The 22,531-nt window shown below is 47.8% G+C and overlaps 1 protein-coding gene across 4 annotated transcripts in view; it reads right to left on the bottom strand.

The window, feature by feature from the left end:
* The window catches only part of P3H2 (prolyl 3-hydroxylase 2), a 68,881-nt gene that overhangs the window by 25,701 nt on the left and 20,649 nt on the right, over positions 1-22,531 (bottom strand). The gene's annotated exons all lie outside the window — the stretch shown is intronic.

The following is a 22,531-nucleotide window of genomic DNA, read 5'->3' as shown; positions in this document are numbered from 1 at the left end:
CCTTGACAGCAAAACCCACAGCAAGCCCTGTGCCACTGCTGCAAGGCTGCTCCTGAGGCACCAGAGCCAGCAAGCTCAGGCACATCCATGTGACATGTCCAGCAGCTCTCCTGCACAGGCAGCCAGCAGACAAACCCTGCAGCAGCATGAGAACAGAGACCTGCAGGGAAGCAGCAGGGCAGACAGGCTCCAGGGCAGAGCTAGCCCAGGGAGCACACAGGAATATCCCACAGGAACGGGAGAGCCACGGCACCCCAGCCTGCCCCACGTCCGCACACCAAAGCACAGCTGTGCTGCAGTGCCCACAGAAACGCAAAACATTTGCCTTGTGTAAACTTCAGAAGTTTTTAAGGATTATCTCTGTACTGACAACATGTGCAGGGAAGCCAGATTTTACTGCAAAAACAACATATTTTCCAGTCGTTCATTTGGAGTTTTCCAAAGGACACCACTCTCCATAATAATCCCTTGGCTTTCCAGCAGGCATGAAAAATTACTATAAGAAATTTTTAACCAGGACACAACATACAAAACCAAAACCCCTTCAGAGTAGAAGTTTCGTGTGTTGTTTTTTTTTTAAAGAGACATTCCTCTTCAGAAACATAAATTCCATTTTGAAATAGATCATTTCAACATAATACTACTCTGGAAAAGTTCACTGCAGCTGGACACCATCAGATGTGGGATAAAGGACTGACCAGAGCATCTCACAAAGGGAATTTTCAGGTCCTGCTGAGTGTCTGTGGGAATGCCACTGCAGCTGGGTATTAGAGACAGTCAAGATGGACCAAAAGGTTTGTTGGAGTTGTGAGCTGCTGACCTGCCCCAGAGGACTGCTAAGAAGTCACTATTTGAGCTGCCTGAGGGAATTGCATTCTTCCATACTACAGATTTCTATTCACAAACAGCACCCTGGCTGTGCAAATTTAAAAGGGACTAAAGACCTCTCAAAAGGGGAAGTGGTCCCTCAAGGCACAACCTGCAATAGTTTGCTGTGGGATGTTCATTTTCCCCTTAGCTCTAGATTATTTTCAGAAGACTGTCAAAAACTGTCAGAGATCTCAGGATGGGCTTAGTTCTTCTGGATAACATCCACCCCTGTGAAATAGGACAAGCCTGATTTCTAGACAACAGAAAATCCCTTTCAAACAAGGCTCACTCTGTGTCTAGTCCTGCTGGCTCTACACAGCAGAGATGACCTTTGGAGTTTGCTAAGTGGACTTGAAGCAGAACATTTCAACTCAATGCTTTTCAATTTATCATGTTCCATATTTGCCTTAGAAAAAGACAAGTAACACAAAGAAGCCAACAGCTGCTAAGTTTGGGGGGAGGTTTTAAGTCAGTGAGAGTATATAAAAGCAAAATTCCTAACTGGTAAGACACGTTCAGTGTCTAGCTCTGACATTAGTTATGAAACACTCTGGGGAAACTTTTGCCAAAACACTCTGACTTCACAAGGAGCAGGATATTTTGGTGCTTAAAGGTCTGGGCTGGGACTCAGGACACCTGGACTCAGTTCCTGGCCCTGTCACAATCTCACTGTGCAGCCACTGGAAAAAAAAAAATTTGTTTCCTTTGTGCCTGATTTTCCATTGTTTTTAACTAATAACAATAAAAATAATAGCATTTCTCCCACAGAGTAGTAATTTTGCTTATTTGGATGGCAAGCAACTTGGGGGCCATAAGCAAGTGCAAGTACATAACAACTGCTGAATGAAAATCGGCAAGGAAAAAATGACAAATGTAGACTCACAACCTCAGTATGTGCTCTAAGGTCTGCTTGCTCACCCCACTGGAATGAGATCGCTGGACTGTTGCTGCAGCTTTGCACCAAACCCTGTGTACTTCAGCCAGAGAAGACACAAAAACCCAGAGCATCATCACTGAGAGAGCCCTGGGAACACTCTGCCCTGTCCATTTTGACCTTAACATGCCAACAGCTAGAGCTGAGAAGGGGAAAACACAGCACGTAAGTGATGCTGGGTTCTGATAATGGAAGGTGCTTGTTTTCCTCAATGAGATTTAGGAGTGGTTCATCTCACAGAAAAATAGGAAAAAATATTTTAAGCAGCAGAACCTCAGATGAAAGAATTTCAGCAAACTGCAATTGCTCTGTTTCACTCCCAGCTGGGACAGTGCTGGCCTGGGCTTCAGTGGGATTGTGGCTTCCAGCCTGCAGAGGTGGCTTGGACTAGGAAGGCTGCTGTAACTGGAGCATTGTGCAGGAACAAACACAGGCTGGAGAAAGGACCTGGAGTGAGCATCTTGATCATCACTAGACAACTGAACCCAATTTTCACTGCTAACCATTGAGAAAATCCTTTATGGAGCGGAGCCCTCATGGGCTGCACGGTGACACATAACACAGTGCTAAGAGACCCTTACTATTCATTGTCATTCTGGTACCTGTCAAGGTATATTTAAGCCAGCAAACTCCATGCTGAGCAACCTGATTTGTACTGTGATGCCACAGTTACCAACCTGCTGGGCTTAAAACAAGCTGTCTCACTGAAACATGTCTAACTTGCAGCTTGAATTTACCCCCACTTCAGCTGCTGGGACCCCTAAATTTAGAGAAACACAGAGGATTCATCTTACCACTGACACCTGCCCCAAACACCTCAGACTGGCTCAGCTCCGTGTGCAGGCACATGTTCTGAATTCACACTTGCCTTCACCCCTTGCAGATAAATGAATTCTGACCAAAGCCCCACTTGTGCCAGATGCTCAGCAAGCTGGCACAAACTGCTGTCCCCTTCCCTAGGGAAAAGGCCTCACAGCAGCACCAAGGCTTCAGCTACAATGACCCGAAACTCGCAGTGCTTTAAGTTTGCTCTCTGGAGCTTGGCAGTGGGGATAAAGAAGTGGAAGAGGCAGGGTGCCAGGTCTGTGAGACAATCTCTGCACAGCTTTACAGTCAGCTCATGCAGCCAGGGCCGCCCTCCCACCACCTCTGCCTGTGCTGAACACTGACACTGCAGCTGATGGGGAGAAGCGGCTGTAACCAGAGCAGCTACAGGCATTCAGCTGCTTCCAGCTCATCCTGAGCTTTTCTGGGCAAAAAACAAGGATGAAAGAGGTGTGAAAGTCAGAGGACTTCAGAGTATGTAGCCAAAGCAATTCAGATTCTGACTGCTTGAGAAAAGAGGTCACAGGTGTGATATAACCAAGACCTCAGACTATTTGCTACCAAGGGAGGATGGTCTCATGCTTTCAGAGGAAAACTAGAACAAAACAAACTTGGCAGACAGTTAAAAGCAGCTTTGCAGTTTAGATGTGAATTTTCTCCAGCATCCTGCCTCCCTGGACACTGCAGCTAATCAAGCTGCACTGACTGATAACTGGGTCAGACTCCTAACCCAGCTGTCTCCACACTGGTATCTCTATGGAAGTAATTACTAAAACACTTAAGAAAAACACAACAGAAAAATCTGAGACAAGCAGAAAAATTCTTACAGCAGAAACTTTCCTCCCTCTCTACAGTTTAGCAATGGCTCAGCACCTCTTAGAAAAGTCAGACTTGATGAACTGTGGAATGCCCTTTGGGAGCCAAAGTTTCCTGTGCAGATGTATATGCTTGTCTGCTGCTACTTAACAACATCCAAACAGCTCCGTGTGTCCCTAGAAAACGCCCTTCTCAGAAGACACATGGTTTTCCACCACTATCCTGGAGCCAGGAAGCCACAGCGACCTGGTGATAAATGATACTTGTTTTTTGCAGCCCTTTTATGCTATAAATGGGATTTTGTAAACAGGCTTAAGGCCTGTACCAGCCTGAGGACTGCCTCCCTGCCTTGAGCAATAGAAAGGTCTTCTCCTGAAGAAGGTGCTGACTGACTCGGACAGTCACCATGGTCGGTTTGGTTTATGGTATAGCACCAGAGCTTTAGTTTGAAAAGCAAAGTGCAGAGCCCTGAGGGTGGGCTGCAAACAGGATTGTGCTATCTGAGGAAGAGGTTATCTCTCCCTGCCCTTATCTGTGATGGGGCAGCAACGGGAGAAGCAAACAAACCATAAATTTCAACAAGAAAAGTGATGCACAGCATACCTATGCATTGTCCCCTCACCCAAAACCCTTGACAGTCTTCAAGGAAATGGTTTTAATTAATGTTTTTTTTCCAGACACAATATTTCTTGAATACCTTTTCCAGGGCTCAAGTCACAAACCAGCAAATAATGCCTGAGAGCTGCTGAATTCATGGAAACCATCATGATGGTGATGGACATTAGGGCACCGCAGATCTGATTAAATAAACCATCAGATTCCAATCCAAGCATTTTGCAAAGTCTGTAGAAGATCTACAGACTGGGGATGGGCTTTGCTCACCACGAGGGGAACTGACTGACGCCAAGGGAAGGCCAACTCAGCTTATGCCTTAGGTGGGTTTGAAGAAAACTGCCATATTTGAAAAGAAATTCCAGTGCTGATCTTCCACTACTGGGCCAGCATGAAGGCACTGCACTGGAAACAAAGTTTGCAGAGAAACTAAGAGAGTACAAGGAAGAAATGAAAATATATCCATAGTTCTGCAATTTAATCTTGGTTGGTCTGAAAATCAAAGGAGAGGTCTTGCCAGGAACACCACCTGTATGAGCTGCCCAGTTCAGTCCAAAGGTTTGATTATCCCAGGAATCTTCCCCCAGCAGGGGCCAGGGGTGGACACTTGTAGGCAAGCCACAAATACATGGCAGGTACACAGTGACCCTCACACACAGGGCATTGTCAGCAATGTCCAGCAGCTTACAGGCTTCCTGAACCAGGATTTGCCTCTGGACCAACTGTGCTTAAAAGCCACTGATGGCCCTGTCCTCCTGGGAGTTGTGTAATCCCTTCTGGAACTCATTTATACAGGCTGCAATAAATAAGGGATTTGAGAGACTTTAAGACATAAGTATGTTATTTTCACCAGAGTACATGAGTGGTAGAGAAAGACCTACCACTGGGTTATGTCAGAGTTTTCAGAAAATGTGGAACTGCAGAGTACACACTGATTCATCTGGAAGGCAAGAGGAATTGCAACAGCGCTGCAAAACTCCTCAGTTCCTCCAATGCTCAATGTTCATAAAACTCAAACTCATCTGAATACAACAGGGATAGGGTTTCCCACCAAAAGGCATCTTCTGAAATTAAGGGACACAAAACAGGGCAGGGGAAGGGGTCCACAAGGCACCTTCTCATCCAGAACACTGAGAGCACATCAGGTGTCAAGGGTTGTTGACAGGATGAGTATGCTGGCATGGGATGGACTGTGTTGACTTCACAGCAGAACAACCTCCAGACAAGTTCCCTGCAAAACATGACCCTGAAATTTCTGGGGGAGAGACTCCCTTTCATAAGGGTTGACACACAGAACAAAAGCACACTGAAGAGCCCACCTTCCTGCATTGCCACAGTCAGTTTACCCAGCACCACTGAAGAAACGTGTATTTCATTTGGAGAGGATGTAATTCTACCCTTGCAAATGTGCTTCTTATCCTCCTCCAGCTCCCCCAGCTTTGATGAGCGCTGTTACTAATTTGAGAGAGGAATTGCTGGCTTTGAGAGCAGAGTTTTGACACCAGTCCCCAGAATGACACCTCTGACAGCCCAGGGCACTGTATGGAGATGTGTGCTCTGCTCTCAGGCTCTTGGGGCAGCTCCAGAGGCTCCTGTGGATTTACACCAGGGCAGATTTGGCTCATGCTCCAGCGAGCAAGGCCACATACCATTCGGACAATTGTCTGCATACATGACACACACCACAAGTCTCAGCTGGATTTGCTTCTGAAATGAAAACACTTTGCTTGCTTTCCCCAGCCTTGGCTTGGTAATCATTACTAAACACTTATCAGCTAGACAGCCTTCATTTCCTGAGAGCCTGGACCTCATTACACCAGGAAACGTGCCTCTTTTCCTTCAGACACTGAGAAATGCTGGTTTCTGAGCCCTTCTACTACAAAGTTTAACTTTGTTCTGATTAGGAGGGGGTAGGGGAGGGCAAAAACACAGCCAGCTCTCAAGAGGCAAATGCAGTGATCATTCACAGAGATGCCCTGGCTTCACTCTACATCATTAATGGTAACAACAAAATGCCACAGATATTTCATCTTCCCTCCCTTCTCCATTAATCTTAGCTGAACCCTGCGAGGCCCCTGCAAAGAGGTATCATTTTCCCTGAATTGCAGGTAAGGAGCCTGAGGTCTCACAGCAAATCAGAACCAGACCTCGGGGCTGCCGGCTCCTAATGCCATTCCTCGAAGGAGTGAAACAAGCCCTGCAGCTCCAGCCCCTTATCAGGACATTCGATCCAGCGGTGGGATGAAGGAGCCTTTGCCAAATGTGCTGCTCACAGAGCAGTGCTTTCAAACCCCTCCTTTGTGCCATGGGGCCCCACTGGGATGTTGAGTTACAATTACTGACTTGTAATAGAGCCCAGAGTATCGGCATCAAATCAAACCGTTGGCTAATTAGTGTTTAAAAACCCTCCCTACGAATGCACAGTAATGGAGTGCCATTAGCACCAAATCGCAAGATCTGCTGCTGCAGCATCACTTTTACCCCGTGAGCTGCCCAGGAGCTGCTATCCATCCCAGAGGGCTGCCAAACATCCCCATCCAACGGGAGAGACCTATGGCAAACCTGCTTGGAGAACAAAGGCAAGGAGACTTGAGCTAAGAGGTTGTGCTTCCACCGACTGAGGCTTACAGGCATTCTCATTGATTCTACTATCCTGGCTTGGTAAAGAAGCTACAGAAATGCAGAGTGGGTCTTCCCAGTGGTGCAGTTTTCCCTTCACAAGAATTACTAGAATGACACAGATGGGATGTGTCAGCTCCCAGTTTGACCAGTTCACAGGTGGCCAAAGGAGTGAGTGACCCAAGGGGAAGTGGGTGCATGTCTGTCCTTCAGAGCAGCCAAGAGATGTGCCAAGGGCTGATCAGTAGCACACCCCACATTTCTGACTCTTGTGTGCTCTCCTACAGGTGTATACCTTCATCCTTCTTCCCCACAAGCTGGAAATAAGACACTGACCACTACCCTGGGCAAGAGCAGTGCACAGACTGGGCACTTGGTCTGCACACATTCCTGTACTGGGGCAGATGTGGATAGAGCCAGGCCACAGCCTGGATGAAGTTAATCAGACTGTGTCAAGCTCCATCTTCTGACACTCTTGTGGCCCTGCTTGCTAAAACCCTGTGCAGACACACCCCTCCACAACCTCCTTCACATTGAGGGCTGAAAAGCATCCGTGGTGATGGATGACCTTCACTGGTCTCCTGTCCAAGCACCAGCTCCTCAGTTTCTCAATTCTCAACTGGCACCAGGAAGCAACATCCTAAAGGATGCACATGTCACTTGAGGCAGGACACAGGTGTTTATTCCATCACTGCCTGCGTTGCTCTGCCTGCCCGAGATGGAGAAAGCAGCTGCCTGGTGCAGCTCCAGGGAAGGAGCCCTGCCAGCCACTGCCAGCCCGGAGCCTGTGGGGAGCTGGGCAGGAATGCAGCAGGATACCCTGTGTGTCCCTCAGGGATGCTGTGGGGACCCCCCTGAGCACAGGCTGTTACCACTCACAGCTGTGTGCCCTTGCTGAGGAACACATGAAGTCAGGCTCCTGTGAGAAGCAAGTGTTTTCTAAGCACTGGGGTTCTGCTTTCAGTTGCTGGCTCTGGGTCTGATTTACTGGGAATTCTTCTGCCAGGCACTCAGTTTCCCTGTTAAACAGGAGAACAAACCTTTTGGCCCTGACTGCTGGGAGGCTGAATGACAGCATTTAAAAACCTCAGATGACACATCCCGGCTTAAGACATTGCAAGATTTTTCTGTTGATCTGAAAATTATGCAGTGGACTCCTGTAAGAGCTCACTCAGTCCTTTTAAGTGGCTCTTTGTCACTGTTCCCATCCACACCCTGGTTCCTCTTTGAAAGGCAAATACCATAACAAGCTGTTTAGAGAGACTGAGATCTAGAAAAGAGAAGTCAAATAGGGTCAGGCTCTCTATGGCTTTGCTGCCCTGAGCTGTGGCCAGGGTCTGGCTTCCTGCTCCCACCCGGGATTGCAGGGAACACTGACCCATCTGTCTGAGGAGCCCCCGACGTGGGTGAGTGGGTGTCTCCTGTCCCTCCACAAATAAACATTTCATCTCCACTGGAAATAGTTAAGATGGAAAACGTGGATGATGCCAAGATTAAGAAAGAGAATTAGGGAAATAGCAAGCGTCCCTAATCAATCATGCTTGGACAGTGAGGGTTTTATGTGCATAAAGACTTCACTTGAATTCTTTTTTGCGTTTATCCACAAGAAAGAACAAAAAATATAGTGGCTGAGGAAGTTGCCAGATGTTGATTCACCCTTTTGCTTTCTGCAAATGTTTCCATTTTGTTGAAAACCCCATCAGCAAACTCAAGAACCCTTAAAAAATTACTTATTTAGAAAATAAAATCTGCAAGCAGCTCCAATGGCAGCACATGACCTGGATGAAGGCAAAGGAACTCTGCCATCTAGCAGACTAACTTTCTTCTGGCCTGGAGCAGCAGAATCGAACTGGCTTCTCTCTCACTGGTACCAAGTCTGGTTTTCCTTGGCACAGAAAAGATAAAGTTTGAAGAAACAGGTATGTCAGTGCAGGGATTTTTAGAAGAAAATATATCTAAGTATTTTAACAAAACTTCTGGTAAGGATGCTAATCATCACCTGGTTCACAAAGATCCTTTAACTTGGTTAAACACAATCCAGGGTGACAACACAGGCAGAGACAGAAAGTCACAGAGGGCAGCAAAGCAGGCAGGATGTAAAGACATCCTATGGGACTCACCTCAAACCCCTGAGGGGAAACTACAAAACCTGAGATATCCCATCACAGCCAGTGAGAAGGATCTGCCACCACGCACCTCTAACAGCTCAGAGCATCCCAGCCAGGGCGCAGGAGCTGCAGCACTTTCCAACATTTCTGTTCTAAACGAACATTTACAGCCAACTATTGGTGGATTAAACATGGTGAAGACTAAGTCACGAGTCTGTTGTTACATTTACTCAGCCTCTGGCACATGCACATAACCATAATACCACGTCTAATTTTGGTTTTGCTTTTTAAGAGAATCAGTTTGGACTTAGTTTCCACAAAACTCTTCTGTTTGACTTAGTGAACAACAGCTGTTCATTTCAATAAGCTCTTGGAGAAACATCCATCTGCTCCCAGATGAGACTACTATTAAAAAAACAGAGCATCCTTCTAACACTACCAAAAAAAAAAAATGTACTTTAAAAAGTACAAATATGAAGAACTTTTGAAAAATGTGTTTTGGTAATTTCTGAAGCTAATTCAAAACATAAATTGCAGGTGTAACTTCACTGGAAACATGTGGCTTTCCATCCAAAATAAATCTGGGGCACAGAATAAAATCTGCATGACCTAAATGGTGACTTGGCAAAGGGAGGCATGGGCAGACTTGCAGAGTTGCATCAGTGCTGCATTCGGCTCTCTGGGTTGTTATTGACAGATGCTGCCTATGACAGCAGCATCCCTCTCCTCCGGCTCTCCGGGAGCGCTTCCCTGGGGCTCACGGTGCCGCGCTGTGCCACAGCCACTCGCAGCAGAAACATTCCAGGAATGACATAAATGTAAAAAAGAACACTGGTTTCCAGTGACAGCAGCAGAAAGTTCTCTGGCTGCCAGACCACAAACAAGCTGGAGGCGTTTTCCTCCCTCATCCCACTTGACACGAGACCTGAGCCAAGCTCCTTCAGCAGCTCTCCGAAGGGTTTGCCGTGAGACCGCCCATGTGTCCGACTGCAGCTGCACAGGCCTGGCCCTGCCCTGGGAAAGAGAAGAGGTTCTGCTTTGCAGGACACCACCAGCAGCAAAAGCTGTCTTGTGATGGGGCGGGAAAGACAACAACTTCTAATTTTCCACCAGTTCTGGGCTGGATTTTACACCAGACCAACATCAACAGTAGCAGCTTTCAACTGCTGGGAAAAAACAGTTGCTCTGAGTGAAGCACCAGGGAGGACCAAAGCCTCAGGAGCTTCACCCCTGAGTTTGCCCAGGATGGGGTGGGCTTCCCACTGCAGCTAGAGATTCAAACTCACCTTTGGGTATGGGCTGAGAGCTTCCCACCATGTCCAGATGCTCAAACCAGGCTGCAAGGCAACTACTGCTTTCCAAGCACCATATCACACCTTTCTGTCTCATGCTCAACAGGTCAGCTGGCCTGCTGGCATTTCTGGTCCCAGGCTGTTCAGGCAAAGAGGTCAGACTTAGGTACCCATTAACTGCACAGAATAGTCCTGTTTGTCAGCAGGTGACAGCAGTCCAAAGAGATGGCTCAGAGCAGGACCAGTGCAGCCCCCAACATGTACAAAAGGAAGCTAACTCCTTCTCTCACCTCCCCCCAGAGAGCTCATGAGCGAGGTTCAGAAAGGCACCAGAGGCCAAGTCTGGAAGAGGAGGACAATGAGAGCAAGAGAAATACAATAAAGTTTCTCTTTTGGAAAACAGATGGGACCAAACCATGCAAAAAGGCTTTATGATCCCTCAAGCAGGAAATAAGTGATGACATACTGTCATGTTGCTGTGTCAACAGCTGACACATCACAGCAGGGTAATTTCACAGACTCCCACGTTAGTTTAAAAGCTCTCTTTGAATCCACAGAGCTAGGGCAGAGGCACTTCAAGTCTTGCACAGCAAAGGTTCTGCAGCAGACCCACTGCTGAGGATTCAGTGCCTCAGGAGCCAGCCGTGCCCAGAGAAGCCACAGCCAGCCCTGCCATCCACTGAAATCATCTGCGGCTCACCACAGACCACTGCTGATACAGGACCAAAGCACCAGCCTCCCTTTCCCCCTCCAAGGAAACAGTACCCTGACCCAAAGTGTGTTCAAAGGGTTCATTGTTGTCTGGCCAACACACACGATGCTTGAAGCTGGCCTGGAAGTCCTCACAGTTGTGGACAAAGTTCTGAACGTCTCAAGCAGGCTACAGCACTTCTGAGAGTCTCCTTTATCCCTAAAAGGGCTTTTTGTTTGCTTTTAGCATTACACACCAGAAACAAAACATTGCTCCCTTCCTCCCTGTCTTTCTTATTAGAAGCAGGCACTGGCATTTTCACCAACAAAATTGCCAGGCAGTTTTTCTAAGGGTCTGCATATTAATTTTCTCTGCTTTTTTTAGCAGTGGGGTGCAAGAGGTGAATCCCTGAGGACTGGCTCACATAATCCTGCCATTACGGACACCTTGAGGGATATCTCCAGGAAACCCTGTATTTCATTGTGCTGCCAAGTGAAACTGCTTCACTTCTTCCAGCAGTGGGTCCAGCACAAGTCACACAGTCAGATACCAGCAGACAGAACACAACCTGTGCTCCCTACAATTCTCATGGAAAGGTTACCTCGATTCAGCACAAATTCTGCAAAGCCCATTCAACCTCTAGGGAATACCTCCATTTAGAATCCAGTTTCATTTCCCAGCCCATGATATTAGAGACAGCCTGCATGTAAATGTATCTCCCACCAACTTTTTCTTCAGAGAGTGATCCTGCCTTTGGGAGAAGTGAGTGTGCACAACCCTGTCCTTGGAAAGCAACACATTAGACAACGCTCTGGGCTCAGACATCAGAATAAGTGCTTTTGCTCATTAACTTACCAATTTACCCTCTCCCCTGCTCCAGGTGAGTGCCTCCATGCCCTGCAGCAAGCAGGGACACTGCAGCATCAGCAGCAGATCTGCTCTGCCCCAGCTGCAGTGCTGCTGGCCAAAGCAGGAGGCAGGATCCTGGGCCATGGCCGTGACTCACGCTCCTGACCCTGCCAAATAAGTAGTTTGGAGCAAGGAAGTGACAGGCAGGCTCAAACTAGAAAGCTGGTGAAACAAAATGAAAGAAAATCCTCCTCAGCTCTCCTTGTTTGCATCCAGCTGGGAAACAGGGTGTGCAAAGCATGAGAGGTGTCAGGGCTCTGGCCCTTCTTCTACCAGAGGGAAATGCCCTTTCCAGCACTCCACGCCTGCCCTAGTGGAGTGATGGCCATGTCCACATGTTTGGCACACAGCAGGCAAGCCAGTGCCCTGCGTGGGTGGGTATGGGCACCACACTTCATAGGGTGCTGCCAACCACACTGGTGCTGGGTGGGTTTCCCTGCCTACCCTCTGCTGAACATCGGAAGAGGTAACACGTGCCCCAGGAATTTCCTCAACTACTGCTTATTAGTGGGTGGTTCTGAGCTCACATACAGGTACAGGAAAACATCAAAACTTAGAGCCATGAGAGTCAATGGCAAATCTCCTAAGGCTAAAGGGAGGCCACAATACAACCCCAGGTAAACTGGCCCAAAAAACAGATGCTCCAGGTTTGCCTGGTTCTAAGCAACTTAATTCACAGCTTTCTTGGCTGGTAATAGCCAATCTGCAGATGGGGAGAGGGGCACTTCTGAAGTCTCCTAGGGAGAAATCTGTATTTCTATGACTGCATTTTGACCACTGTAATGAATGACCCTAACAAGACTCAACCATGTGTTTAGCTGGCAAGAAGGGGTCAGAGGCACACCAGATCAGCATGAACCACAGCCCACAAATACCAGTGAAAGAAATCTGAACTAGGATGAGTGCCCAGCCCATAATCATATTGCTGTGAAGAAATCTGAAGGCATGGTCATGATGACCCCTCTTGCTTATGTCCCTGACCCAGGTGGCTTCCTACAGGAAAATCCACTATATCCCGTTTCATACACACACTTTGCCCCAAAATCTTCTTTGCCAAGTTTCAGCCCACGGCTGAGATTTGATAGTCCAGTTAATGACTTCAGTATGTGTCAGTTCAGAGCAATGAGGATGACAAAGCCAGCTTGACTCTTTCCCACAGCCGTCTGTGCCTGGTAAATAGGAAAAACACCAAGAAAGGGAGGAGGATGCTGTGGCACAGCCCTTGGGAAATCCTGCTGCGTGACTGGCTGGGCAGGGTGGATCAGCTCTCAGGCAGGCAGGGCAGATATTGTCAGGGAAAGAAAAGGGCTGATTAGGCTTTCTAGCACTAATAATATCAAAACAGAATATTGCTTTTATTGGCAGCGAAGCGGAAAATGAAACGGTGCAAAAGGGAGAAGCCTCAGGTGAAGTGGACTGGAATAATGTCAGGTCTGCAGGAACAACAGCCCTCAAGTGCCCTTTATACTTGAGCTTTTCTCTTGCACGTCGGAGGTCTGTGAGGTACAAGCTATCAACTCCTACTCACCACCTCATGGGAATCCTCCCACACTCTGCCTTTGCACTGCTGGCAAATTGGCAAGTGTCTGCAGGCTAAAGCAAGCCCCTGGGAAACACGAGCCAGATGGTCTCACTGCCCACTCTGATGGCTGGGGGAAGCACATCCGCACTTGCTGCCTCTGAGAACAATTTAAGTTCACTTTCTTCAGTGCAAAGGGGAGCAAAGACGCTTTTGCTGACATTCAACTCCAATAATGAATTTTGGTTTACGAGTCTGACCCAGGCTGATTTAAGGCTCTGAACTCTTAAATCAAATCCTGAAGAGGACATCTCCTTGCTGCTACACAGAATGACAGCTTAGATGCTGCCAGACTTTGGTGCCGTGGCTCTCCCAGACTGTGTCCCTCACACTCCACACTCTCTGGGGCAGGAAGGATTTGCTAACATGCCTGTACACTGATTAATAAACTGAAGCACTGACCTTTTGTGACTACCTACTGCTATAGCATTATAAAAAAAGAAAGAAAATAAAAAGCAGTAGTACCAAAGAATAATTGAAGCAACTTACTGAAACTCTCTAGAGTTCCTAAATGATCTAATGAGCTTTTTTTTTTTTTTTTTTTCTGTGCAGATCTTGTGCAAAAACCAGAGCACATAGCTAGTAGGTACACCCCACCGTGGGGCATAAAGGCACTGTGAACCTATAGGATGTTCCCAGGCCAAAGTCTCCTCAAGCATTACAGCTCTTATCTCAACACACAGGCCTGCTCACACACAGCAGCAGCATGTTGTGACAGCATGCCAACTGTCTGCACACCTGCATGCACTTTATATATTGTATTGTATTATATATATATCACATATTATATATCAAGGGCAAACTGTATGCCTGGAGTCAAAGCTGGGTGGAAAGGATCAGTTAGCAGTTTAGAAGTGGTGTGATGCACCTCAGCTCTAGAATTCAAGCAGCTGGACAGAGTTCAAAGGTACTCTTCCTTTTTTCCTGTGTGCTGAGTGTCTTTTCCCCGACCACCCTTTCCCTTCAGAAAAAGCTGGATGCAAATTGTCTGTTAAATGACAAAAATAACTGAACAAACCGGCCCAGCACAGCTGAAGAGAGTGCCTGCAGACAGCAGGGTGTGAGGCTGCAGCTCGCCCTGCCCAGGGCTGCACTGACCCTGCAGCCCAGCGACTGACTGAGAGCAATGGGGACCTGCCAACCTCTGCGGGAAGGGCCCACAAAGGGGCAAAGGCAGCAAAGACAGGGACACTGGTGGCTGTGTGTGACAGGGCCACGCAGCTGGCAAAGCCCTGCGCCCTCCCCTTCTCTGTGATGCTCAGACCCTGTGGCTTTTGCTGCTTTCAGTTGTCTGTGCAAAGAACAGATGCCTTTTCCATACACAAAATTAATTATTTCCTTGCTCTCAAGGGGAAGACACTTTCCTCCTACATATCCATCAGGTTAATGCACATTTACAGCTCCTCCAGGGGAGGGAAAGATCAGGGATCCCCACTGCATCTCAGATGTTCAGCACTTTGTTTCCAATAAGGAAGAAACCCCTTTGCTGCTGGAGGGCACCTGGCAGAGCAGGGTCCCTGAGAGTGGAAGAGGAGAGCAAGGAAATAATTCATTTTGTGTATGGAAAAGGCATCTGATGGGGGCCAGGATTTGGGTCTATCTGGCTGCTGGAAGCACTTCAGCTGGCTGGGCCAGAGAGAAAAAATAAATTAAATTAGTAAAAAAAAAAAAAAAAAAAAATAGAAGGCTAGGGAGTTAATGTCATTAAGTATCTGACAGCTGGAAAATGTGAGCAGCCATTGTCTGCAAGCCCCCACAATTCCTCTGGCCAAACCAGTTTGCTGAAAGCAGCAGCAATAAAGCGTAAAAGCCAAGACTGGAAACACTGACCCCCCCCTCCCTGCCCTGACTGAGGGAACAGGACAGCTCAGAGCTCACCCTGCCCCAGCTCGTGGGTCCTTGGCTCCCCTGCACCCCTCCCCGACCTTGTCCCCCCGGCAGCTTTGAGGCAGCGGCGCTGGGACCGGTTCCAGGGGCCTGAGGAAGCCATGGCAGGAGCTCTGTCATCTGTCACCTGCTGCAGGCGGCTGTGCTCCATCTCCACACTGTCACCATGCGGGCAGCAAACTCCTTCCAGCACAGCTCTGCCCCCACGCAGCTGCCACGGCCAGGGAAGGAGCAGGGCAGCCACAGCCACGCCACCAAAGCCTCAAAAACATTACTCCTGCCCCTTCTCCCAGCTCCACTGAGGGCAGATGCCACACACCTCAGGAGCTTGCAGCTGAAACAAAACTGGTGCTCTGCAGCCTGAGAGATATTTACTGTTTCCTTAGTGTGCATGATTGCCTTAGCATTGGCTGCGTGAAAAGAGAAAGAAATCCAGAGCTTCAGACACATGCAGCATCTTCCACCAGCCAGCAGCGGCCAACAGCTCCAGGGCATCAATAGCTTAACTATTCCTTAACCTTCAGGCTACCTTCCCTTCCAGCAGCAGCCAATGCCACCTTCCCCAGGCACAGGCTGGCCACTGATCTGCCCCCAGCAGCAGCCTGAGCCTCCTCCAGTGTCAAACTGATCTGGTGCCAGCATGAGTGGAGCATTCTGAGAGCACTGCTGGGAGGAACCTTGTCCTGGGGAGAAGATTTGTCGGTAAACTGTGGATTTTTCCCTTTAAAGCCTGCAGAGAAATTCCATCAAAAAATCTTTACAGTCTAGTTCTGAAATTACTGAACTCGGGCACTGAAACTACATCCCACTTCACCTCCCAGAATCATGGGCAAACAAACCAAAGATTCAGTTCCAGGAAGTCCTTTTAAGCGACTCCAACTTATGGGCAAATTTGTGGGACTCCTTTTCCTCAGTCCATGTAGCAAGCTTCAGGTTTTATCAGATCACAGGCAGGCACTGAACTCTGCTTCCCATTAGCCAAAGGATTTGAAGTAATTTCCACTGGTCCACGTCAATCCACTCTACACTTGAACAAGAAATGAAGAATTGCCTTCATAGCAGTGTGAGAATTAAATCTGACCTGAGCTCATACCCAGATGCTCCCTTTCACATACACACACACTCTGAGGTATCTTATAAGTTACTCTGGTGCACCAAATCCTGTAAAACACTGAAAGACACCAATACCCCTTGGCCTGAAGAGCTCTTTGCTCAGCACCTCATCAGATGACACAGCTGCCACAGATCTACAGCAGCAGCACAGCATGTTCACACTCCTACAGAGCAATAACCGAGATCCCAAAGACATTCATTTCCTCACCACTTCCCCTGATGAGTCCCACGCACTTCTGCAACAAACAGGAGGATTCTGATCAGGGCAATTCACATGGGTATAACCCACATTTCCCCTGGCATCTCCCTCACTGGATGCTCATGAAGTCCAAAAACCACATAAGAGCACCTCACAGCAGCTTATTACAAAGTCTTTGTGTTCCCTTCCAAGCCATCTGCCTTCCTCTACCTTGCCTTCGCCCAGCTGGGGAACACACATTTAATTACATTCATTTATGTTCAAAAAGGCCTATTAAAAAGTAAGTGGATTAAAAGCTGGTCTGGAAAAAAAAATTAAACTCTACTGCAGCACAGCACAGGCTGTGTATTTGGGCTGCCATGTAATGCAGGCAATGGGAATTCTCCTCTGCAAGAGGCATTGGGAATTTAATGTTGCAGCACAGCCAGTTGCAATGCACTTAGCAGATGTCTGAGACCTACAGCCTCATCCATCTGCCTTTGATCTTATGTTCCACTCCTTCCTTCCAAGTCTGAACAGCCATTTAACCACGGCAGGGGCTCAGTGCACTTCTGCAGATGGATCTAAACCCCTCTCTGAACTCCAAGGGCAGGAGCTGCACATATTCATCTGCAGGCAGCAAAGAACACCCACTCATTCATACCTTCACCCATGCCACAGTCATCCAAGACCCACAGAGGGATATTCTGCTGGAACGTGGCCTTTCCACTGCGGCAGACAGTTAATGCTAAAAACAGGCTGGCTGGGAGCTGCTGACTGAGCCTGAACATCAGCACCTTCCTGTTTGCACTTCCCACCAGGAAGGACAGCCAGGCCAATGCTGCTCAGCCTCCAGCTCGCCAGGAGAGCACCCCTGCACAGGCAGCAAACAGGAAGAGATTATACAAGCCTTTCCTACCTCTGTAAGTCAAAGTCCAGTACTGCAAGACAGTAAAATACTAAAAATGGAAAAAAAAAAAAAAGCAGGTGAAATTAGAGCTGAAGAGTGAGACAGGTGAAGCACCAGGCTTGTCCACCCCATGGGTGCAGACACCCCTGAGTGCCCAGCAGTAATGCAGCCCCTCTGCTTCCAGCCCCTGCTGCTAACCCTGCTGGGCTGCAGTGCTGCACGCTGACTGACCCCAGATGTGCAGCCACAGCACACCCACGCTCCACACACTCACAGCAAACACGGGGGCAGCAGAAACAAACCTCCAGGACAGGACATTCACGTCCTCGATGATCCCTGTGGGCCTCTTCCAACTCAAAACACTCTGTGACTTGTTAAGCCTAACACCTTCCCTTCCAACCTGTACCGTACCAAGCTGCCGCCTCTCAGGCTTGGCTCCACGGATGGAAGAAGGGACAGGAGAAAGAAAAATTTGTAACAGTTTTTTACAACCCGGTGAAAAAGTTCAGCAGTGCTTGGCAGATCATTAAGACCTGCACAAACCTACTGTGCTCCAGGCTTCCTCTGAGCTTCCCCCTCCCGGTTTTGCTTGCCTCCCTTCCCCGGCACAGCCAAGGTGCAGAGCTGGCATGCTCTTACTGTTAATTAAGCAACAGCAATTAGGCAACACATTTTTAAGCGGTTCTCTCACAGCCGAGCTTGGGAAAAGGCTGGCTTCAGCATTAAACCGGCAGCTGCGTACAAAGTGCCAAATCAGTGCATCACAGCGAGGGAACTCGATATGTAAACAGCCTTGTCAGTAATTACCCCAGCGCTTTCCAGTGAATTGCCGCAGCCTCGCTCCATTAGAGCCCCGACTTCTCGGGGGCTGAGCGAGCACACAGGGATGCTGCACACAGCAGGGTCAGCCCGATGTTTAAACCAAAACACTTGACTGGAACAACCTCGCTGAATATTCAGCGTTGTACTGACAGGGCCATGCTGACGTGGAGTGGCCCCTCAGCACAGTCTTGGAGGATTTATCCATCTGTCCAAGGCTCTGGGCTGATGTTTATTACAGCAGACTGCACAGGAGAGAGGCTGGTGTTCCACAGCCCCTCGGAGCTGAACTCAGATATTGCTGCTCCCTTCTCCCTCCCTCCCTTGGGAGGGTACTAGCGGCCGACAGGGATGGGCAGGTTTCCATCCCACAGGCAGCGGGAGCAGCGCCGGGCCGGGGCCGGGATCCACCGGGAAGCGCCGCAGGAGCAGCAGTGCCCGCACGGCTACCAAATCTGGCGCTCAGGGAAGCCTCAAGCAAAATTTAAAACTATTTCCTGTGGCTATTCCTGCTCTGCTCCAACAAACAGGCGAAGGTTGCCAAGGACACCCAGTAAATCTCACATACACACTCACACACTCACACGCACTCCGCTCCTCTCAGTTGAATATTTACAAACTTCCCAAGTGCTCAACCTCTTCAAGCCATTCAGCTTCTGCTTTCATCTGAAACACCAATCTCAGTGCTTCTGAGATTTTCCTGCAGTTATCCTAAATTAACGAGGATCGGAAACCAAGCTTCATCTGTAACCCCAAAGGTCAATCACGTCATTTTGCTGCAACATGCCAAACAGACAAGACGAAAACAAACATATGAAGTTTCTCAAAGGAATATGAGTGAGACAGTGGAGAGCCCTCTCCCAGTGAAACACAAAAGCCCTAAGCAAGAAGGATGATTTAAAGTAGTTATTTCTATCTGTCTAGATAGTTGTAACACGTGAAGTGCCTGGGTGCAAGACACCCCAAGCTATGTGGATTTTCCTTCTATTTCCAAGAGATGATAAAAACATTCCTTGCTATTTTATGAGAATGACACCACAAAAATTCTGCATTCAAATTTCAGTGTAGTTTCACATATCTGAGGGGAGTTTAGCAGCCCCAGGTCAAGCACAAGCAGTTTGTCCCCACTCCAGCTCACAACACCTGTGCTATGCTGCAAGCATGCAGGAATCCCACCCTGGAGAACAGGGAGATCTTTGCAGCCTGAAACCCCTGGGAACACCAAATTGCAAGTTTCAGATTAAAAGCCACGGCACAGGACAGCCCTGATTTCACCAACATGGGCAACAGCGTGCACTGCATGTCCTGGGCTGCCCCATCTGGTACCACTCCTTGGGCTCAGCTCCCAAGGAGGCAGTGGGCACTGGGATTATGGGGGACCTGTCTTAGCTCTGAGAAGATAGCTTTCAGACTCCCAGCTCTGCAGGGATGGTGGGATGTGCCCCACTGTCAGCATGTCAAGGATCCAGAACCAGAAAAGTGAAGGCAAAGCCACATCTCCAGCTAATGAGAGTGGCTGGTTCTTGTGCTGCCCAACAGGCTTTCACATTCCAAGGGAGCCGTCAAAAGGTCAGGTAAAGAGAAAAATACTGTCACTAACAGATCTGAGCTATAGGGCTGGAGGTCCAAGCATGTCAAAATGACTGACAGTGGTCTGAAGGGACTGCACGCAGCTGGAAGTTTGAGTTTTCTTGCTCCTGCCAAGGCAGAAGAAAATCCAGCATCCCAAAGGTGGCTTCCAAAATAGTTTCTTTCCCTAATGCCCCCATTTCCATCTACATGTGACTAGTGTGAGAAGTGGCTGTGTGTCACCACTCATGGCCCGCTCCTGAGCTCCAGACCCTGTGCAGGGACTCAGACCACAGTTCCCACCAGCACTGCTCTGGCTCTCAGTGCAAGAGAGGAAATCATACTCCAGGTAAACGTGGACTATGGATTTAAACTCCATGTTTGCAAGCTGTGTTTTTTCATCAGTTAAAAGTAACCAAATAAAAAAAAGTGTATCACAAAAGCTTTGCCAGGGACCTCACTTTCCAGCCAGTATTCAACTCTCAAGGTAATATCCCTTATTTCTAATTAATGTACTGCTTCATTGCCTTTAATAGCACTTTACCCCAAATATGCACTTTCTCTTCTGCCTAAAGCACTAATTTCCATTACCTCAAGAGTTATCAAATTCCAAATTTTTGCTGCAGCTTCAGGTTTTCACACTCAGGTTACAGGCACCTCATTAGCCTCCCCACGTCTGGTTCAGGCTACAAGGTGCTTGTTCTGCCACACGCCAGAATCAGTCAACACGACTGTCTGGTTACGTAGAGGCTCCAAAATGTCTCATGTGTAAGAAAAAAAAAAATTAAATTAAGCAGATGGCCCACAGAGCACTGAGATTTGCAATTTTCTTCCTGGAAAACTTCTGGTCACCCCAGTTCCAAAAATAACACCAGGAATAGCCCTCCATGTGGAAAGGAAGAATTTTCAATACACCTTTGATCTCTGTGTTCCAGAGAAGGGAACTGACACATTAATCAGAATATATTGCTGAATGGGGTTACTCTCTCACACCACAGGGCAAAACCAAAGCGGGTATTTAAACATTGGTGTCCAGCTCCTGAAAGAAATTTACTGTGTTGGTTTTTTTTTTCTCCTCTGGATATTTTTTCAATTAAAAAAGCAGAAACACATCAGTTCAACTCTTTCCTAAGTCACTGCTCATCTCCTACTAAAATTTCTTTCTAACAGTTCTCATCCAGAATTTTATGCAAGTTTGTATCTGGCCTTTTTTATTATGTATGTATGATGAAAATTTCCAAAGAGAATGAATTTATACATGGCTACAAGCCTCATTTCACAGGTGTGCACGTGGTGAGAACTTTGGTGGTTACACTGAAGCGACAAATCCAGGTAGTCAACACTCCAGAATAACCCTGGAGCATCCCAAAACTCTGCAGGATAGATGTCACACACACCTCTCCTCCCACCTAGGTTTCATTGCAATCCAGAATTCACAGGAAAACCACTTTCCAGATGGGACCCCCAGCATGCACCCTCCTTACCATAAATTATCATCACTCACAGAGGTCACCTATGGAGGACACCCACATGTGTCCATCTCCTCCTTCATGTGATCAGTGTGAAGGGCCTTGTCATCTAATTCCTCCTTTTAAGGAGGCTTCCTCATTTTGGAAACAACATCTTCACACTCCCACTGGCCCTTCTCCCCATCCTCCAGCAGCAGCAGAGCCAAGTCCCTGCACACCGGAGTGCAGCGCCGAGCTCACGTCCCCCTCCCAAATTGCCTCTTATTTGGATTCCATTCCTGGACAAGACCTTGCTTGAAGCATTTGATTTTCTCCACTTCCCTTCTGTAATGTGAAGCAATACTTTTTTCCCTATAAAAACTGAAATTTGGAGCATGCAACCTAAATTTCAAGGTATTTATAATTTTTGGTCCATGAACTCTCAGTGTTACCCTGCCAAGCACTACTTGCTGCTGGGAAGGCTGACAAAATGTGATCAGCCATAAACAAGTGAACTTTAACTTCACTATAGGATGGAAAATGGAAAAGGGAAAAAGGAAAAAACAAATGGTATCAAACATTTGTCACATTTGCAGTGGTATGGGATGATAACCCTGTTCTGTGACAGCTCATCACAGACTGGTCTGCTATTGTCTATTGTCTATCAGCAGTTTATGGCAAGTAAAAAGCCAGGAGGAAGGGAAGACACGTTATCAGCTCTCTCTGGAGATAACAGAGTGAAGGAGAGGGATGGAAAACACATCTCCAGCTCTCCAAAGACAACTTTAGCCCAAGGAGCACACATTCTGTGTGGCTTTATCCATTGACATGATTGGAATAGACACGTGTTGAGCTGCTTATTGGTGCTTACATCATCTAGGATGTGAAGGGATATAGGAAAGCAGAAAGTCTGCTACCCAGTTTGGATAGCTGGGATTTGGCACAGCTGTCTGACCTACATTAACTTTCCATCCACTGGAGTACTACTTGGAGGAGATTCTTAACCACTGGTTTTGTATCCTGTGCTTCTAGTTTGTAAAACAAGTTAATTCACAAAGAATCTGCGTTACCTCAGAGGAAGAGAATTATGAGAGACTTCCTCTGTCTGGATCTGATAATTCATAATCCAGTGCAGGGGAATTTGCTTATAAGTAGAACACTAAGGAACTCTTGTCTTCACCAGCAGTTGCAGCTTCATGGAGCTGCGGAGCTGGCTCAGAGCCCTGCTATGACCTTATCCTGTTCCCCAGCTCCCAGCAAGGCAGGAGGCTCCCTCAGTGCCAGCTGCTTCCAGAGCAATACCCTGCAGTTCTGCCCCTGCCCTCCAGACCTCCTCATGAATCTGGCAGTGT

The sequence above is a fragment of the Taeniopygia guttata genome, chromosome 9, assembly GCF_048771995.1.
Source record: "Taeniopygia guttata chromosome 9, bTaeGut7.mat, whole genome shotgun sequence".
Classification (NCBI taxonomy): domain Eukaryota; kingdom Metazoa; phylum Chordata; class Aves; order Passeriformes; family Estrildidae; genus Taeniopygia; species Taeniopygia guttata.
Note: the sequence above shows the minus strand (reverse complement) of the source record. Positions and strands in the feature narration are given on the sequence as shown.